This window comes from Amblyomma maculatum, chromosome 7 (assembly GCF_055883805.1).
Source record: "Amblyomma maculatum isolate TAMU_Amacu chromosome 7, ASM5588380v1, whole genome shotgun sequence".
In the NCBI taxonomy this organism is placed as follows: Eukaryota; Metazoa; Arthropoda; class Arachnida; order Ixodida; family Ixodidae; genus Amblyomma; species Amblyomma maculatum.
Window position 1 is genome coordinate 51950816 of NC_139350.1, and position 21112 is coordinate 51971927.

A 21112-nucleotide genomic window follows, 5' to 3' on the forward strand; every position below is an offset into this window, starting at 1 on the left:
TCGATTGACTCAGTTTCTTAAAACCTTGGAGCCACTCAGATGACCAGTCAATGGTTTGTCGTGAGAGAACGCAACAGAGCGCCGCTCAGACATTGAGGAATAGCCACTTCAAATGGTTCAAGGACTCATCATCCGTGGCTATGTATTTCAGCGCGAGCCCGTCATGGCCCAGCAAATATGAATCCCCGGGGCACGCCGCGACACACGCTGGCTCGTGTCCCCCTGCGCCCGCTGCAATACAAGCAGCGTAACGGCGCTTCGTCTCCCAGAGACCGTCGCTGACATCGCGACAAAACGGGTCATTCTGCTGGACCGTCGTAGCTCTTCGTGGCTGAAAACGATCCCAGTCATCCCAAAGGAGAGCCTGGTTTCGTCCCCCCGCAGGTTCGCAGCAAAACTTCCGCTGGCATCGGCGTCTCAGATGTGCTCACAAAGAGCTTTCACCCTCGCCTGCTTCGCGAAGCGCTGCTTACCCGGATAGCGGAATGGGGAACCCGTCTGCGGGCGTCCCCTCCGTGCCGCTCTGCGGCTCGTCCGCTGTTTCGCCCCCTTCGCCCGCCGTCCGTAAAGACGCCGCCGCGGGCGAGTGGGGCACGGGATAGCGCGTCAGCTACCACGTTCGTTCTCCCCTGTAGATACTGCACCGAAAAGTCGAAATGCTGTACCAAGAGAGAATGGCGCGCCAGCCGGCTCGCAAGTTCAAGGAGCCGCATCAGCCAACTGAGCGCGCTGTCGGTCCGGTTTCCAGAGGGAGCCCGGCCGACGCCTCGCCGTTCCCCGAACAGAAGTGACTGCAAGCGGGGTACGGGTGCTGTTGTGCGGAGATGCCGGCAGCGGCGGCATCGCGCACATTGCTTCCGCAACGGCGTAAAGCTGAAACAGCGGAGGCATATGGTCAACGGTCGCACCGTAGGGTGGTCCGAAGAACCATGTTCGTGTTTCAGTGCCTTTGCCGAGTGCCGCGCAGGGGGCGGCAGGCATGGCGCACGAGCTTGATCGTCAAGGCGACCGGCTCGGCCGATGTGCTGTCCAACGACTCATGGAGCCAGGGACAATTCACGTTGGGCGCCAGTTGTGGTTTCCACGTGGACATAGGCCACCAACCACCGCGGGTTCGAGCGTCGCGCGAGCCGAAGCCCCGATCAGCCGTCACCGCGCGCGCACTGAAACACTGCAGCGCGCACTCATCCTCCAAAGGAAGGAGAGCACTGCGCTGCAAGGACACAAACCTCCAAGTTCACAAAGGAGACGTTTATTGAAACGCCATCCTCCAGCGGCACACACACACACACACACACACACACGCACACACATACACATATTTACAAACGCACATACACGCACGTACGCACACACATACACATATATACAAAACGCACATACACACACATACGCAGTCACCGTGTCAAGGGAGCGCGCGAGGAGCTAGGCTCCCCTGCGCGCACGAAGTGACACGGAGTGCGCGCCGCAAGCACGCAAGGGCGTGCTGTGATCTCTCTCTCGCAGTAACCAAAGGGTTCCTTTGAGAGAGATTGGGCAACCACCGCAAGGTACGCCTGTCGCGGATCGTTGGATCACGATCGACAGGCTCGAGCTTCGCTCTCAGGTAAGACCCGGAGCAGACGAACTCGAGTACACACTGGTCTGTGCGGACAAAGGCCGGCAGACAAGAACAGTTGCGTACGCACCTTGCGATGTCTCGGAGGAGTCTCTCTCAGAGCTCCGCTCGGACAGTCGCGCGAGCGCGGCTGTCGAAGCGGTGCCGTGTTCCCGCCAAAAGGCGCCAATGAGAGCAGCCACTGGGACGCCAGGGCGGAGCTGTGGCCCGAACGACAGTGACAAGTCGCTCGAGCCCCTCTCCGCCGCCTCAGGCGGGAGAAAGGGAACGGGGAGAACAACTGGGAAGCGGGCGGCGGCCGCGCAAAGGGCAGCCGCAGCAAGCCCGAATCCCACAACACTCAGAACTTGCCTGTGCAATGAACCTAAACCTGAAGTTGCAAACCAAGATGAGGTGAAAAGCAACATAAAGTACTGCAGTTCATGTTCAAGACTTTTATAGAGACTCCAATTATAGTTTGAGTCAACGGCAAGTATCCGAAGGCTTTTTGCTATGCAGCACGCACAGTGTGGATGTTCTTGATTGCATACAGCTCCCAAATTTATTAAACTGTCAGCACATAGAAACGAAAGAATGCGTCATTTCAAGCATTTAGTCGAGTATCGAGCACACTGGTGATATGTTCATGTTCTCCTTCTTTCCCCTGGCGGTCCGTGAATGGAATGGCTTAGCCGATGAAGTGGTTAATTGCTCATCACTAGATGGGTTCAGTTCACGGCTGGCAATTGTTCCTTGAGTACCCTATATATGTGTAGCCTGACCTCTGTACAAATATAGTGAAACATGTCTTCAGCGTGATTGTATTGTATCATATCCTTCTTTTCCATTTCTTGTTCCACACTGCCATATAGAATTATATATAAATTAGACAAGTGTGGATTGCCAGTATTCCTGTCATTTGCTGTTTCTATATTATGCCCCAAACCTGCAACAGCCTCCAAAAAGAGGCTAGCAGTATGTATGAAATAAAATAAACCAGTTTAGAAAGCTTGTGCCTTTCCTTGCTTTTTGGACGGAATACAAGTTCTCGGGCCATACAGGATCTGCAACTGCTATGGAGGGTCGCACGGACAAGCTAGGCGCTGCCCGATCAGTTTCATTGTCAGCATATTTTATGTATATACTGAGGGATACCCCCCCCCCCCCCCCCCCTCCAATTTTTTTTTTCTCACTGTGGCTAAGGCCAGACAGGAAAGGAAAGAGGACAGGCCACTAAGGGATAAATTTAAGAGAATGTGTAAGGTCACTAGGGGTGAGTTGGCTCATTTTCCAAGGCTAGGGAACAGTGGCCTATCTTACCTTTTCTGCCTAGCCTTGGCCACACTGCCATAAGTTGTCTCCGAGTGTAATTGAAGTCGAAAATAACTATTAGTGGGATTTGTTTTTATGCTATGTATGGCGTAAATTTTTTTTCGTAGCCAAACTGAATCTCCCTTTCATGCCTGGCGTCTGCCTATAAACTCGTCGACTTTGCGCCTGATTTAAACGAAAAACGCCACCCTTCTGCGCAAATTAAATTTTCAAAATTCGCGGCCATTATCATCATTATCGTTTTTGTAGCGTCTCGCGCCATCTGTTGTGTATGTACACCAAAAAGAAAAAAAAAATAAAACATTCAAGATGGCTGCCTCCATGTTTTGCGCTGAGATGCATAAGTGACCGTCTTTTTTTGAAGATTTCTCGTCCTGAATGTTTACCCATAGCAAAGTTTCACGGTCCTCGCTAATAAATAACACGTCCCGCATCCAAGGTGCTGCTTTTTCTTGCAGGTAAGGACATAAGACGTCAAAGGGCCGCCGCACGTCCTCGCGACGGCGCGATTGTTCCCGCTATACGATATGTTGCGTTTTGTTGCGCCGGTTGTTTTGTGCTTTATGAAAGTTACATCTTTGTGCTTAGGTTCAGAAGTGTGCACCTATGTGCCAAGGAATGGGTGACGCCGGGACTAAGGAGGTTGAATCAGGACAAAGAATGTAGGCTTTTCTCTGGCTGTCCAAACTCTTACCGCTGTTTTTGCCCGAATTCCATCGCTTTTAATATAATTTATTAACCTTTTTTCCTCGCCCAGCACATTGATGAGCACTGTGGCTACGTAGGGCCCATCGCGCGGTATTCGAGGGAACTGCTCTTGATGGCATAGAATGCCACCACGGTAGGCAAGATTTCTCCTTTGGCTACTACTCTTGTCTGCACCCCTCGCTCTGTTGATGACATTCGAAACGGCACCGCATTTTCATTTACCTTATGGAATGAAAAACGCAAGCGGTTTAACTACTACCGAGGCACTTTTTTGTGCGACTTTTATGCTTCTGAGTGTTCTTTGCTAGAAGCTCTCCGGCACCGATGCTTGCTGCTTGTGCTAGTGGAACGGTAGTAGTGGCGTTCACGGTTTACATTGCTTGAAAGCAGTTTGTCTAGTGAACACTTCGCAGACTTGCAGCTTGTGTCAGCAATACGGCTATTTAATGCAGCAAAATGGAAAAATATTAATGCCATTGTCATGAGGCGAGCCCAAGCTTTTAAGAATGGAATTATCTAGTGGTTGCATAGCGTTAACCCAACAGACAGATGACTCCACAGGCTGAGAATATTTAGTCAGCCATTTCCTTTCCTGTCCTGTGTACGTACCCTCTCTCTATTTTGTAATGTTGGTAATTTCCTACACCTAGAATAAAGCAGCTTGTGCTCTGCCCTGTGAACCATTTAACATCTGCTGTTCTAGACCTGCTCAGCACGAGTGCCAATGCTTTTTTGTGGGTAGTGCACCAATCAGGCCAGTAGAAGACTTTACTGCCAAATAGTGTCATAAGCTTGAGCTTATTGAAGGCACTGTGCAGCTGAAAAAAGCCATTTACAAATCGCCATTCCTTGCAACTTTCAGGCTCCAGGGTGTTTCCGAAATGCAAATTTATTGAAGAACCCTGGCTAGTTTTGTTCAAGCTTGGTTGCGGGTTAAAATGATGCACATTAGCCTGCTGGCAAGCTTGCACTGCAGTAATTTGCGCAATGCTAACGAATTAGGAACAGCCCAACAGCTTGAGTAAGCTTGAAGCAACAGCTTGAGTAAGCTTGAGGCTTTGTCACTGCAGCCTCCTTGCACACAGCGCAGGTTGTGCACAAATGTTGCTTGTTTGCCAGGCAAAATCTTCTAGAAAATGTTTCTGCACCTGAAAAATGTTTCTGCACCTGCCTACAGGTACACCAGCTGGGAAAACTTTTCATGCCGTAGATCTGTTTTCAGCCATGTTCACTTGTACCCTGCTGTGGTGGCTCAGTGATAAGAGAGCTTGATTGCCGATCCCAAGGATACAGGTTTACTCTCAGCTGCGGTGGCAGCTGATGGAGGCGAAATGCAAGGCGGCTTTGTACTTTGCGATGTCAGTGCACATAAAACACCCAGGTGGTCAGAATTTTCTGGAGCTGTCCGCTACAGCATCCCTCATAGCCTATAGACATTAAACCCCATAAACCGAACAGAACACTTGTCAACTGTAAACTTCCATAAGGAGAAAATCTATGCAGCTCAAAAGCAGGCCCTGTGGCTGCAGACAGTTCACCAAAATGTATATGCGAAATTAATTGCAAAATAATGTACAATCCCTTTGTGCACGTTACATAAGGCATTGCAATCCAAGGCAAGCACAGATGGTGGAGGTAGGTGCAGCGTATGTCTAGTTATCAAAAGGCAGTATTTCTGTGCATATCAGCAAAGTATATGGGGTTTTATTTCCAGGCTGTAGGAGGGCCACAATTTTAGCCTCTTGGGAACCTTTATTGTGCACTACTAATACTGCTGCATATCATACGGGCATTTTCGCATATTGCCTCTATTGAAGCAGCATCACTTTTCTATGTAAAAGTGAATATTCTAGTGTCTCATTGCAGGTCTGCAATAATCATTGTAAAAATGTTGAGAATCTTTCAGACGACTGTGTACAAACTTGACTAACTACACATAACTTTCCGCATCCACAAAACCATATGCTGGCTTAGTCCTTTATCTCAGAGCTTCATTTGTCATTGGCAATTGTGCCAGTATTGCCAGTGACAAAAGGCACTTGTCCAACCTGCTCTTACATTGCTTGCACTGCCAATGAAAAAGGAATAGATTTGGTAAATACATTGATTGCATTTTCAACTCTACAGAGCAATAGTTATCCATGGAAAAAAAATGTGCATTTCAGTCTTTAGCACACATTTTTGGCATGACAAAAGTCATTTTATGATAGTGCCACACACAAAGAGTGCCGGTGGCGGTGATGCCTCAACAAAAAAGAGCTCTTTCGTAAAGTAGTTCAGACAGCAGCTTCGCTGACAATCTAGAATTTGTACCTGACAGTTACTCTGACCCCGTTTGCGATGTGCGTACACTGGTAAAAAAAACAAAACAAAGATGGCGAAGTGACAGCATGCTTTACTAATGAAGGAAACTTTTTAGAATTAGAATGGCATGAAAAACATTACAACTAAACCTGCCGATGTTAGTATGTTTTTCGGGAGTTAATTTGGCGGTTACCGGGTTAACGTGCAGCTAACTCCATATAATTAGCATCAATTAAATGCTGTGTATCTTGGGGACCATCATTAACAATGTGATGCATGTGAGCCATCACATGCTTGAGTTCATTAAACATACAAGATACGTAGGCACCTTTTATTCAGATAGCATTTGTATACAAAATCAAAAGCACCATGGCAATGTCAGAAGCAGCTTAGGCATATAAGCACAGCCTATTTTGAACATGATGTGGAACAGGTTCCTTAGCCCTCTTATTTTTCAAAGTCGGCTAACAAACAGATGTGCATTTGCAAAAACCTGCATGGTATGCAGATGAGCCATTCCTGCCACTAACAAAATGAGCCACTTCACAGATTTCCATATGGTCCTTCCAGTCTTTGAACTCTGCAAAAAGAAAGATTTTCCAAGTTGTCAAAAGTGAGTCTCAAAAAAAGACAGCAAGAAACAGAACTCTTGTAGACTGGAAAATACAAAATAAAAAAAAAAAAAAGTACAGGTATTGCCAACACCAACGGATTGCACAAGTAAACTGCGTATGTTGACATCAATTTTTGGAAGCAGATTTCAGAGGCTAGGCTACACTGCCATGCAGTCAGCCATAACTACTGCTGGATGAATGTCAACATATCCAAAATGAGTTATCAAGTTGTCCTTTGTGTGCCTTCATAGAGGCTCTGACTAGGCTCAAACATGGCAAATAGACTTGTCCTCCGCACTCATTGGTTCTTTACGATGCCTGTCACTGGAAAGGCTTGAACGAGAACATCTTCGGTGTAACTCCGCCTGGTTGGGTACTTGAAACAAAAGTTTAAGAAACACCATCACCAACCAAATTTTTTATTAGAACCCGACGTTTCGGGTCCAACTCGATCCCTTCCTCAGGGGCGACTAAAGTTTGAGGCCCGCAGTAGCAGGCACACGTGGCGAAGTCCAATTGTGTAGCAGAGCCAGGGTAGCGTCCCCAGATTCCTGTTCACTGCTGCAGCTGTCAGCCGGATGAACCGAAAAAAGACGTGACGTCTTTTGAAAGGGTTGGTCTCCACCACATCAAGTATGTTCACCTCGCCAAAGGCGATTTTGTGGTCGGCGCATTCGCAGTGCTCGGCGAGGGGGGTTGCTTTTCGAGTTCAATTGCCGGGCGTCATTTTTGTGCTGCAATATGCGCAGACAGATTTTTTGTTTCGCCGATATAAGAGGCAGAGCACTCTGAGCACGAGATTTTATAAATAACGCCTGGTTATTTTTCTCTAGGAATACGGTCTTTTGGTAGCGGCAGAAAACGGCAGACTGTTGAAGTAGGTTTGTGCGACACACAGACGTGTTTGCGCAGGATGCGTGCAAGCGCCTCACTGGTGCCCGCCACGTATGGGAGCACAATGCGAGGGCGCTTCGTCGTTTCCGTGTTGACCGACCCTCTTGTCCTGCAAGCTCGACAGCGGAAAGCACATTGGAATAAAGGCGCGTGTATAGCCATTCTTCTTCAGATCGGCTAAGCATAGGCCGCTGCCTGCTACTGCGGGCCTCGAACTTGTCGCCCCTGAGGAAGGGACCGAGTTGGTCGCGAAATGTTGGGTTCTAATAAATAATTTGGTTGGTGATAGTGTTTCTTAAACTAGTGGTTCATCACACCGATTAACAAGCTAATGGCAGAAGGAGCACAGGTAACGTCTTCAAGAGCCTACATATGCTCTTTGCAACCATGTGTTCTTATTCCATCATTTACTATCAGCCAAAAAGAACTCAGTACTCTGTTTGACAGCATTATCTGCACACTGGATTCACTTTTATTTTGTTGCAACAAGGTGCCAATCACGACAAAGGCACTGGTCATCGAACAACAGAATGCCCAGTGCTCAGTTTAAAGGCAACATGTTAACCTGCCAAGTACAATGATCAAGAACAATGTAGAAGCAGTGTTGTGTTGTGGCAATCATTCGAGGTAAATCTCATCATTGTACAACAAAATGAGTAAAAGCTGCGTCCAGGTGGCGTAAAGCGTGAAAAAAAAAAAAAAAAAAAAAAAAAAAAAAGCTTTGCGGTATGACTTCCCCCTCAAAGAAGCATCGGCCCAATGCTCTACATTGAATAGAAAGGTAGGCAAAAATAAACATCAAGCAAAATATAAATAGTGTCCATCAGTTATAATAGGGCTTTAGGCACACAACATACAATTTCTGGACATGTATCACCCCTGGGGTACTGTCAGTAACATCTGGGGACAATTCCATAGCCCATTTCATCTAGATGAGTGAACTTGATTTGCGGAAACAGCAGCGTAAAATTTATAGTTTTCATTAAATCCACGATGGTGATTCAGCATCCAAACCTAGAGTCGGTCTGCTGGATTGTAATTTTCATTGTCATTGTAGGTTACGTTAGGCATTGGTGCCTTGCTGGCTTTTTATGCGCAACTGGGCGAGTCGGGCTGCTTCTGCACGCTGAAGGTAGGCAGTGACACTGAGGCTGTCCTTTTCCGTTACATGTGGCATCAGCATGACATCGAGCGCTGTATTAAGGCGAAAGCCTTTAAAGGGAAACTGCACCAGTTGTAGATTTTGATGAGTTTCAAGGAATCAAATGATTACAGCTTTCAGGTTAAGCATGCAAGATATCTTCGCGCTAGCATTTCAAACAATGGCGCAAATAGCGATTTAAACCGCTTCAGCTATCGAGCTTCTCCTCACCACACAGCGACGCTTGGGGGGCACATAATGACATCATTGACGGCACCAGTATGTTTCCCGCATAGAATGGCTTGGTTGGAAGAAGTAAAAACAAGGCTACCAAAATTGAAGGCCCAGGAATATTGTTTGATGGCATCAAAAAAGGCACAGCATGATGTGGGCGAAGGTAACGTAAAGAAAAAATATTACCGTCCGTGATGTCATCATCGAGCTTCTACGCAGTCCTTCAGTGCTGTGAGGAGAAGCTCGAATTGTAATCGTTGATTACTTCATCAGTTTTAAAGATAGCACACAAACACTTTGCAAGCATTACCGACAGCTTATGGAGAGTCAAATTCTTGAATGTCGCAGAATTCTCGAAAAGTGATGCAGCTGCGCTTTAATGGCTCATACTGTCGGCGTTCGTTCGGTCACAATATAGCTTTCGATCAAATTACATCACCTGAAACCGAAACTAATGTCATCGGAAAGGTAAAAATCCTGCATCCACCGGGAATCGAACCTGCATCCCTCGCATCGCCAGCCTAAGCTTTAACCAACTATGCCACACCCGGGATCGTGAACTGCACATATATCTTGTCTACAGTGATTTGGTTTGGTTTGGTTTGCGGGGTTTAACATCCCAAACCGACTCAGGCTATGATAGATGCCGTAGTGCAGCACTCCGGAAATTTCGACCACCTGGGGTTCTTTAACGTGCACTGACATCACATAGAACACAGGCGGCCTTGCTTTCGTCTCCATTGAAAAGCGGCCGCCGAAGCCCGGTTACGATCCCGCATTCTTGGGAACAGTAGTCGAGCGCCGTAACCACTGCGCCACCCCGGCGGGCCCTTGTCTATCATGAGGATGAGTTAAAACACACATCATAATTCTCCTTGTCTGCGTGATGCTGATGCGGCCACTCCCCTTTGTAGCGAGGGATCACAGAGTTCTTCATTAGGCCAATAAATAAAGGAGAAGAAAAAGAACAAAATACCAACTGCTGTGCATTGGTCAAAAGTCCAGAAAAAAGAAATGAGGAAGGAAAAGGGGGGAGTCCTTCAACAATCTTTTCGTTTACGCCACCAGTCAAGGCGGTGCTTTGTCACCTCTACTGCCCTACCCAGGGTGTGCTCTTTGGGTGGTGACATCGACTGCAGACCAAGTGCTGTCGAAAGAGTCTCCATCAGTGCTGATGTCGAAGTTGTAGGGGGGAGGGCCACAGTTTCGGGCACTCGATCACAACATGCTGTATGGTTTTATCGGCTGCGTCGCACTCGGAGCACTTGTGCGCAGAAAACCACACCGTGCCTCGCAGAGTAACCCGCTGCCGTCCGCTGTCTCGTGTGTTGTCATAGATGTTCTCATTAGCGATCGTGTGTTTTGTGCTGGAGTCCACCGCCAGGGATGACTTTGCCCGTGCTTCGCTGTGCCATCTCTTCATTTCTGCTTCTCAAACCTGGTTATGGATCTGCTCTCTCCACGCAAGCTGGAATATCTCCAACAGGCCGGCTTGTGGAATTCCGTACTCCTATGCCAACCTTCGCGTTCAAAGCATCCATCTGGTGTTGGAGCACTTGAGTACGATGTACTTGTATACCTCGCTGGACCATCTATGGCGAAGTGCTCAGCTGGCGCTGCAAGGCAAGCTTGCGGTTGTCTCACATGCGACGATAGTAGCGCTGACAATGACGCTGCAATTAGTGATAATGACAATGACGGCATTAGCAATGATAACGGTGCATTTAGTTAATAATGATAATGAGAGCAAACGGATGCACCGTGTGCACCAGCAACGCTCAGCCTTTCGCACTTCTGCAGTGTAGATTCCACAGTGCTTTTGGAATTTTCGGGCTCCCTGCCATACACAAGGTGGAATGGAGTTGACCTGCTTCTCCGCTCCTAGCCGGCAGCAACAGCGCGGCAGGCTACTGTGCTGACATTAAAGCGAGAAACTAGTTACATCGGCTTAACTTTCAGGCCGACTGACTGTTAATGCATGCAAGGAGGACAATGCCACGGACAACGAGAAGTGGGTTTTTTACACGACAGATATGATGTGCTTCTCGCTTTCTACAACGATAATTAGTCTGAAGAAGCCTTTGGCCCTTTGCTTCGGCGTTGCGAGTCAGGTAGTCAGTTGCTACTATTATCCACTTGTTGCTAGATGTCAATGTCGGGAAATGACCTAGTAAGTCCATGCCGATCTGTTGGAATGGCCTCGCAAGTGATTGGTTTGGTTGTATATCCTGCAGTCTTGTTAGCAGTGTTCGGTGGCGTTAGCAGTCGCAGCAACTCCTGACATAGTGCGTGACATTAGCAGATAGACGAGGCCAATATGGGCCAATATTATTTAACCTGAATGCGACTGAGAGTAAAATAAAGTTTAGACGCCCAGCTGTGGGCTCATCATGAGGGGCCTGTAGGATTTCATCGAGAAGGCCCACAGGGACAAGTAAGTAGGCGGTCAGGGTGTGAACGCCATTATAAAGCGCAAGGGAGGCTAGTCCACGTTTGAACACTCTTAAGTGGCAAGGATGACTTTCCTTCAAGGTAGTCGAAGTCTGAGTGCTGAATTTGCGTGAAGTAGGCCCCAAAATAGCATCGTTATTGTCTTCTTCCAGCACTTTTGGACAGGGGCTCGTGAAAAGCAGTACCATGTGTGCGTGGCCAAAATAGGTGTTTAGAGCAGCTCTTGGAGCAAGCAAATATGCTTTTTGGAGCAGCTAAATGGAGCAGAAAGCAGGACAGACGTGCTGAAACAGCTATGGAGCGGAAATGTTAATGTTTTATAGCAGAAATATCGGCTTTTTGAAGAAACTTCAGAGCATGTGGTCAATTAAATCTCCAATAAGTCATAAAGGCCTTTCTACCCTTCTTGGCAGCAGAAATTGTGCTGCTTACAAACAGGCCCGCTGTGTTCTGAAGATGTTTTACTGCACACTGACTGTAACCAACATGTGACCAGCGTGCAGTTTAAAGGCCCATTCACGATTGAGGATTGCAAAGGGTGTGCGATTAAGGAACCGCTCAGACTGACCGATGTTCACACTTGCAAAGGCAAACGGTGGGTCGCTTTCCCAAATTGGCCTCATTCAGAACGAGACTTGTCGACCTTGACTGCTCACCAAAACAGAAGCCGAATGTAAACCGAACTTCGATTCATATCAACTGTGTTGCTGATTGGTTACCGATTTAAGACCAGGAAGGAAACGTTGGACATGTGCCTTTTTATATATGGGAGTGCTTGTTGTTAAACAAGCTAACTCTCAAAACGTAAGAATAATGTGCTTCAGATTGTATGCTTAAATAATACAGCATGAGCACATCTATTTTGGCCTTCTCGACAATCTCTAGACGAAGCCCAAAACAAGTCCAAGGATCGCTAAGGTTGCACACTATAGTGAAGGCTTGCCAAAGTAAAAATAATATGCGAATGAAATATTTTTGCTGAAGAAAGAAAAAGGCTCTTAGTGACCACAATCCACGGCATGCATGCAAGAGTGCCGCAGTCACCATGAATAGCAGAAAGCATGGGGATGATATCGTGTAACGTCAGCGCCCAAGGTTGCCAAACCATAAAGCTGCTTTCGCTATTAATAATAAAAAATCATTATAAACTATCTACTGCACTGAAATCTCAAATTTCGAGGATTTATAATTTATGTGAATGGAGTGAAATGCAATAATCAGTTTATGCTCAGATTTTAGCTGTCATGACCCCTTTAAGTGAATATAAATAGTTCAAGCATATGGTACCAACATAAGAAACACTACAGAATTATATGAAAATGTCACTGAACTACGAGCACGTGAATGATTAAGCTGCTAAATTTGAAAATAATACACAAGACGCGGGCAGGGTCATTAAACAGAGCCCTAGAATATAATTTTTTCCATCTCCTCACCTTCAGGTGCATTATCTGCTCTGGTTTAGAGCTCTGCTCTTAGTTTAGTGACTTCATATAAAAACAGAACCTCATCTGGACGTAGAACTTCTCTATGCGAAGAGTAATTTTTCTGTCATGGGCAGAATATCCAGGCTCGGGAACATCTGGGCTTTTCAAAAACATCGCAAAATTATGAATGTTGCTTGTCTTAATCTCAATTATTGAAATGAAATAAATAATTTAAAGAAATCGAATTTTCCAGCGTGTTTACGAGCTTTGCAAGCTCTGCAGACGTATAAAGAAGACCTCGGTGGTCAAAATTTGAGATGAATTCTTTTTTTTTTTGTTTTGTTTTTTTGCACACATAATTTGCTCAAAATTAGATACAGAATAAGTACTACATTTTGATTTGTGCCTGAACTTTCGAGCCACATATCTTGCAATATACCGGGTGCACGAGGCATTTGAGGATGCAATGTCGGCTTCAGGCAGAGAATATCTCCAGCAAATATATATATATTTTCACCAAACTTTAGGAGATATTTTTCTTACTGTTTATTTTCACATTACTCAATGAATGCGCCACTTGCAGCAATAACCAATTCAATTCGGCTTCGGAAATGGCTGCATGCACGGATCAGGTGGTTCTTAGAGGTACTGCCCATTGAGTTCGCAGTGGCGACCTTAAGAGTTTTTTGTATTATGTGGCCTTTTGTCGGCTTCTCTCTCAACGACGCCAGTGATTTCAAATCTGGACAACTAGGAGGCCACAAGTTGGGAGTGATGTGGTTATTGGAAGTTGTTGGCCAGCCACTCGTGGGTGACGCAGGCGGTGTGGGCGAGAGCCGAATGTTGCTGAAAGACACAAGATTTTCCTTTCGAAACAGTATCAGTCCAGGGCTTCACAACGGTGGCAAGCACCTCTGCGTACTCGGCAGCATTAACGCGGAGTCCTTCTGCAAAACAGTGTGGCAGCATGACATCACCCTTGTTGCCGACGGCTGCTGACACCATCACAAACAGAAATTTTGTCTGCAATGCTGTCGGCACCTCATTAGCGCTTCCGTAAAGCCATCTTTCATTATGGCAATTAGCTTTTTGGTCTTGATCGAAGTTCTTTTCATCTGAAAGAAAAAAAAAAGCATTCCAGGCTCTTCAGCTTGCCTAGCAAGCGCTTGGACCAGAGCAGACAATTCTCCCGACCTTTACCAGAAAAGAATTGCGGCCTCCTCATGACACAGAAATGGTACCTCACGTCCTCGTGCACAGCAAGCCTGGCAGCTGACTCTACGACATCGAGCTCCTTTGCAATGTCCCACATTGACTTCTCTGGGTTGTCACTCACGATGACTTGCAGCCTCTGAAGAAAATCAGGTGTTCTGACGACGTCTGACCGCTGACTGTGCTTTTTCCTTTTCGCCACAGCGTCACAGCACATCAGTTCTGTCCGCACTTTGTTAACGAAAGGCTTCGCAACATTCAGAAAGTTGGCAATTTCCAAGTCGCTGTGGCGCACGGCCAGTGCGATGAGGACTGCATGGCGTTTCATTTCCTGTGTCAACTTGTGCTTCCATTATGCAACAAACTGCGCAGTATAAATGATAAGGGGTCAACCAACAAGAAGCCGCATGCCTAGATACATATGCTGAGCCTGCTGGTGTCTATGGCGATAAGGAGTAGTAACCTCAAATACCTCATGCACCCAGTGAGCTACGAGACTGCTATAACTGTGCCTAGTGACGGGCAATCGAAGTAGCTTCAACGTCCTCGAGCCTTCCCTCGTGAAGCAGGTGGTCAAATTCATCATTCGCAAAGAACACGCAGTGAGCAAAAAAAAAAAAAAAAAAGAGAAATTACAGGCTCTCAATTTGTGTTGGAAGTTTTCAGGTGCAATCAAATCCATTCGCTACAACCCATCATGCTTCGAAAATCCTAATGAAAAGCATGGGTGAAAAATTGTTCAGAGTGCAATACGAAAGACCTGCAGTAGACCTGCAAGTAGTGCTAAAGGAACACTGAAAGAAAAAGTAGGCTTGCAGCGATGGTATACTGGCTCCTAATCACAAAAACACCACTTTCACTGAAAACAAAACTCTTATAAGGTAGAAAAAAGAGAACAGAAATGCAGGCATTGCAGAAATACAGAAATCGCAGATGCATGCACAATGACATGCAAGGGATCCCGGAGGCTGCCTAACATGTATTATGGTTGCATGTTTGAATTGTTAATTTTTGTTTCAAAAATGGCAAAAAGACAGGCTAAATATTGGAAGCCAAAAATAAATTTGCGCTTGGCAGTGCCACAGGCAGTCAGTTTCGTTGTGGTATGTTTTGGTTCTTCGAAGTCACAGCTATGCATTTGGCATCACCACATGGTTTCATTTTTGATATACATGCTTTGGTTTACAAGTGCGGAGCAGCAGAGTTTTCCTCTGATGAAGTTCATGCCCCAGTAAGCGCTTCTCTATTGAAAAATCTGGTATGAAATGCACACAGGATTAAGTTACAACTTACTGGGCAGAATAAACCTGCACAGACCCGAGTGGAGCTGGGAAAGAAAAGAAAGGCTGGAAAAAGTAAGATTTAAATTGCATGGGTGCTTAAGAAAAAAAAAAAAAAAAAAAGCGACAAAAAAAAAAGAAGAAAAAAAAAACGGCCTCGAACAGGATTTAATTCTAAGTCCTTTGGAGTTTTAACTGAATGTCTTAGCCATTGCGCCACACGAACAGCTGAGACCTCTCGCATTACATTACTTGTGTAGTGCAATTGCATTTTTTTACACACATTTTTCACTCACCGCTAAACAATTGCATCCCAAGTGTGCTGAATGCTTTTGCTGGCTGTTGATAGTGTCACCGATGTCTCATATCTATGATAAGCATAGGAGTTTGCCAAACTATCTCGTAATATTTCTATTTCTCTATTTTCTACTCTCCCAGTGTGCATGCACAGACCTTACTGGCACATCAGTTTGCCATCTGCAGGGCAGCGACGCTAGAGTACACCACATAAGGTGTAGACACGCAAGGAAGCATTGAGTGAAAGGGAGCTCAGTTGGTTCATATTAAGAAATACAATAGTGAAGGAAACTAAATAAATTGAGCAAAACAGGCCCTGTGTACCCCTTTTTTCTTTTAACTTTCTGCCACAATGCATTGTTCACCCCTTGCTGCTATTCAAAAAAGACGGATCTGTAGCAGTCTTTACTCGTCACTCGTGATGGTAGCTCGGCAATGTCTGTGGCCGCATCCATAGCTTCGCTAGCTACAAACTTTGCCGCCACGCCGGCACTCGTACATTCTATCCTGTTAGTCAAGTGACCTCAACTCTAAAAAGCACCGCATGCTCTGTGGGTGCAAAGGTCAAGATTCACTGCGAGAACTTTGCGGTCAAGCTCAAGATCTATGCCTGGTGCAAACAAATAGACGGCTTTGGCGAACTGTAGCTTTAATTTCAGCTGCTGCTAGATTGCACTGCTCGCTATGCATCAAGAATCACGGAGTCTATGTCTACACCATCGTTTGCATCATTTTCCCAAGTCTAAATCCCTTGGAAGGAAAACAGACCTCTTCAACTTCAAATCGAAATATCTCGGCAATAAATGTGTCTTGCTGCCGGACAAGTGACAAAAAAGTCACGAAACACTGCACTACTGGAATCTGGCAACAAAAAATATTGTGATGGGTCCCATACTGCAGAAAATCTGGCATCCATGAAAAATTATGGGCATGTATCTGGCAAGTGGCAGGAAGGTGACGCAGCACTGCAATGACTGTCCGTCAGATTGTGTGACAACACAAGGCTACATGACATGACCAAGTCAGCAGGTGCTGCCACACAGGGTGCTTTTTATGGTATCAAGTTAAAAAGGAAAACAAAGAGAACATCGCTTGGAGCAATTACGCACCACTATTTGTTTCTTGCAGGTGTATCCGTGACAAAGGTTTGTGCATGCAGGGCTACCTGGAATCACTTGAGGCAAATCCTTGAAGCCTTTGTTATGAAATATTAAATATTGCAGAGGTTCAGCTCTCTTTAAACCAAGTCAAAAGCATTAGCCATCGGCCGGTGCCGCATTTGTAGCTGCCGCTTCAGTCTTGGCTTGATTCCGCATTTGGTAAGCTTCTCGGCAATAGGCTAGTCTGGCTTCTCGTTCGATGTCTTGGCAACCTGTCTGGCATGGTTGCAGTCTCTGTCTTTGGCGCAAGTGGATTCCTCTACATCACACTGCCTCCTTTTGTCATGCCGCCTGGTGAATTCACCCAACACTATGCTCGCGGTCTCGACTGCACTTACCCAGAAATGTTTTAAAGCAACGAACAGAATATGGGTGCACAAAACACAGACAACAGAACATGTTGGTGCCGCTGCAAATGAATGAACGAAATAGCTATTAGAAATGACAGCAGTGCCTACTCTGCTGGCAGAAATCTTGAGCAAAAATTTCTCATCAATTGGCCCTAATTGGCTATACAAGGCCATGTGACATTTTCCCATGAAAATAGCAGTGACTGAAATTTTTCATACTTTCACAATCATCTTTTAGCAAATAATGACCTGCTTTTGTTTCGCACTACATGCGCCATAGTGTCAGCAAATAAATTGCAATGCTGTTTGTACAGCAAGCGACTGCAGGCAAGGGACACGTCTGGGTGATATTTTTGAGGTAGTCGTGTAAGCAAGTTTCCAGGGCAAAAAAATTATGGCATGTAATTTCTTCCTAACAAAGATTACCAAAGTACTGCCTGCTGAGAACTTATTCTCGGCAAATAATTTCAACAGTGTATGGAGCAGAGCATGAATTCGGGCAGCCCAAAAACCTGGGCCGGGCTGGAAAATTGCCGTTTTTATGGGTCTAGACCTGGCTCGGGCTTGACATGCAGGCCTGGGCTTGCAGCTTGCAGTGGCGGAACGAGGCCAGGCTGGGTAAAGCTGTGTATGGCTTCTTTTGGAGATAGAATTCCAGCACTAAAATCATTCCGGTGGTTTATGAATAAACCACTACTAGTACATATGTTGACAGAGAATGAGAGAGAATGACAGAGAGAGAGAGAGAATGACAGAGAATGAACAGAGTTTAATCAGTGCCACTCGGTGTTTTGTCCAAGCAATTTAGTACGAACATGCCAGGCTGCATTCAATGAAACAAGTGAAAAAAGTTAAAAAGGAAAGGCTCAAAACTCGATAGCGAACTGTACTACAATGGAGGTGTTATGAAGTGCTGTAACCTGTCATGCATGACACAGCCCGTTTGCATAAGCACGTGCCTACTGAAGTACTCAACACCATCAGCTTAGGATTTCTCAGAAATCAGTGAGCAAGAGGGTAGCTTCTAACCTTTGTGTTACCGCTAACGGCTGGACATTTGAAGCCTTATAACAGCCCCTGGACAAGGACCTTCAATTGACTGCTCGGCAGGCAGCCATCTGTTCATAAAAATTCTGACTCCCCCCCCCCCAAAGAATGTCTCTACGCTACAATAAATGCTGTAGGATAAGAGCTTATTGCTTTAGGAATCTTTACATATCCAATAACATATACATGCAAAATGAACAGACGCTACCGCTTTTCGTCTCCACAGAGATGTGACAATGTGGCTGTGATTTCTTCAATGAATATGTAAATTTTGGTTTTTTCTGCCCTTGCCCACTAATGTTCCTGGGGCAAAGTTGCCAGGGGCAGTATTTTTGTAGGTGATTAAGCAAAGAACTTGCACCAAGAGCCAATTGCTTATAAGGAGTCATAGTTAAAATGCCCATAATCCACACCTTTTAAATGTACATTGTGCTAGATAGCTTTACATAAAATGTCTTGTCAAAATATTCTTCACCATGCCTTTGCTTCTGTCGGTGCTTTAACTGTGCCCTTCTCAACCAAGAATATTTTGCAAGGTTTGTCTCTCATCTTGATTTATTGTTATGTGCTAGTTAAGCAATACATTTTTAAGGCGCCTGTTCAGACTTACTTTGCAGGTTTGGCACAGGCCCTGTCGTGGAAGCGCAGGCCGGGTCCGGGCCATTAATCATTGCCGATGGGCTTGGAACCATGGATCCGGGATGGTCTTCAAACGTGGGCCAGGGAAGGGGCTGGAAAATCCAACCCGTGCAGGGCTCTAGTAAGGAGTGTAAGAAACTAAAGGTACAGGAAAAAAAAAATCACACACACATAAGGGGAGTTCAGTAGCGAGTTCATTACTTCGAAGCACCTCTACGTGGTCTCCGTGCTACAATGGAGTTGTCTAAACGGTATTTACGTTATCATTTCTGTTGTCTCAACAGAGCTTATCCTTTTGTCGTACCCGACGCAAACTAGGCAAAATTTCATCAAGGGTACGCAGAATATCATCCATATAGCTGCCGCTTTTAGCTGTGAAAGGTTCAGTGCTAGTTTCGAGCTTTTGGTGCTCAATATGTATCACTAGTTTCAAGCTAGTGATGCTCGAGCGATATCATAGGCAAGTACTTCACCCGGATGTGATCAAAACGAACAGCGTATGGAGAATCGGGGCCAAGAACGTAAAAAGCATAAAATGAGCTTCGTCGCCCTAAGCAGCTAATCACTGACGAGTGCCGTGAGTATCTGGTTGATAGAAGACAAAGCATCAAGCGCCAGTTAGCAGCATCATAAGACAGTGCAGTGCTCGCCTTCAACAGTGCTAAATTGGCGCGTGCTGCAAGTGCATACCTTGGCACAAATCCCTGCAGTATGTGACAAATAAGAACGGTAAGCGGACAGCATATAACCACGAACATTGCACGCAAAACTGGCAGCTAAAATTTGAACATGGCGGCACCTTCATTGGCATGCTTTGTCCACAACTAAAATATTTTCACAGACCGGGCACTAACCTTTCTGTACCGAAGCCGCAGTAGATGTGCCAGGGTTGTTCATGGCGCGCACACCAGTCAGTTCGATCGCACCCGTCCGTGCAACAGGCACAGTCTCGTTTACTACAACAAAAGCCACGGCACCAAACCGCCGCCGCGGCACCGGCGGCATCCCCAAGCGGGGTGGGTGGCGGGCGATGAGCGGTGGCCCGCCGGCACGCCGTGCCCTCAACTAGGGACAATCCGACCTAGGGATTGCTAGGGATTCAGGGCGGCTGTCCAGCAAAAATCCAGGCAACACTGGCATTATTCATGGCGAGTTTTAGCCGCTCCCCGCCCAGCACCCGCGCTATGGGCAGAGGGGCTTTAGTGCTTTAGTGGCTTTAGCAAGGTACGGCTTTAGCGCGCGCGGCGCGAGCATTTGTCACAAATCCATATCGTGACGTTATTGACGTTATCAGTCCACGGCCGGTCTCGAAGGAGAGAGCGCGCGCTCTTTCTTGCGGCTCAGAATGAGATGCGCTCTCTCCCTCGAGACTACTATACTACAGTCTACAGTGAACTACAGGTTTTTCCTCTGAATTTAATCCTAGCGCCAGCGGAAATAATCTGAGCGCCGACTGATATAATCTAAGCGCCATGTAATTTAATTCGAATGCCAAGCATTTAATCATAGCGCCAGCATATTTAATCCAAGCGCCAACTCGAATAATGTCCGCGCCAACCAATTTAATCGGAGTGCCAACGCAATTAATACAAGCGCCAGCGAATTTAATCCGGGTGCCAACCAATTTAATCCACATGTGGAAATGAATGCGGTGGAGGACTCCAAAGCATGAAACATGAATTCCAGAAATAAATAGAAATTGAGATCACATTCCAGACCATGCGACGAATAAGCGAAGCGTTAGCTTATGGGATGACTTTCGTCAATATTATGACAAAGGCACAATCTCGGCACTGAAATACTGAAGGGTCCCAGAGCTGTGGCTTACTGGCTCTATATTCCAAGAGGACAATGTATCCCACAAATGTGTGCACTGCTGATTACAGAATATATACAGAATTAAAATGTCTTCGATGAAACACAATTATTTTATCACACAATTAAAAAACGTTTTAATCAACCGTATCTATTTTAGCTATATGTAATTTCATCAGCCAAACATTACACAGCCAATGCCAAAAAGTTCCAAAGCAGACGGCAAGTTTTCCGCCTCCGTTTACTCGGTGCCGAATTGTCGTCTGTTTTTGCGCTATGCTAGGAGAATGGATGAAAGCACAGACACGTGAATTCACTATTAGAAATAGGTGTACTTTCGTTTGCAAGAAATAGAAATGTTTTCTCAAGAGCATAAAACAAAAATTGCTAGAAACGCAGAAGACAAGAGATTTCAAAGCAGGCGGCAATCTTCGCGCCTCCGTCGTGTGAACTTTATGCGCATTATTTTCTTCCATGGAAGCTGATGAGCAGTGCCCAGACATCCTAATCGGGCACCGAAAACGGGGACCGCCGTTCAATTGCCTCTAGGTGCACTAAGAAGAAAGAACAGCAAAGTCTCCGAGCATGACAGGGCCAGAATTCTCGAAGT

The 21112-nt window shown here is 46.0% G+C and overlaps 1 long non-coding RNA gene across 1 annotated transcript; it reads right to left on the minus strand.

Annotated features, from left to right (window-relative positions):
• Positions 1 to 6258: 6258 nt before the first annotated feature.
• Positions 6259 to 19531, minus strand: LOC146183184 (uncharacterized). The gene is made up of 3 exons (XR_014708746.1): positions 19378 to 19531; positions 18659 to 18779; positions 6259 to 6521 (listed from the first exon to the last, which is right to left on the minus strand). It is a non-coding gene; the product is annotated as an uncharacterized LOC146183184 (long non-coding RNA).
• Positions 19532 to 21112: the final 1581 nt, after the last annotated feature.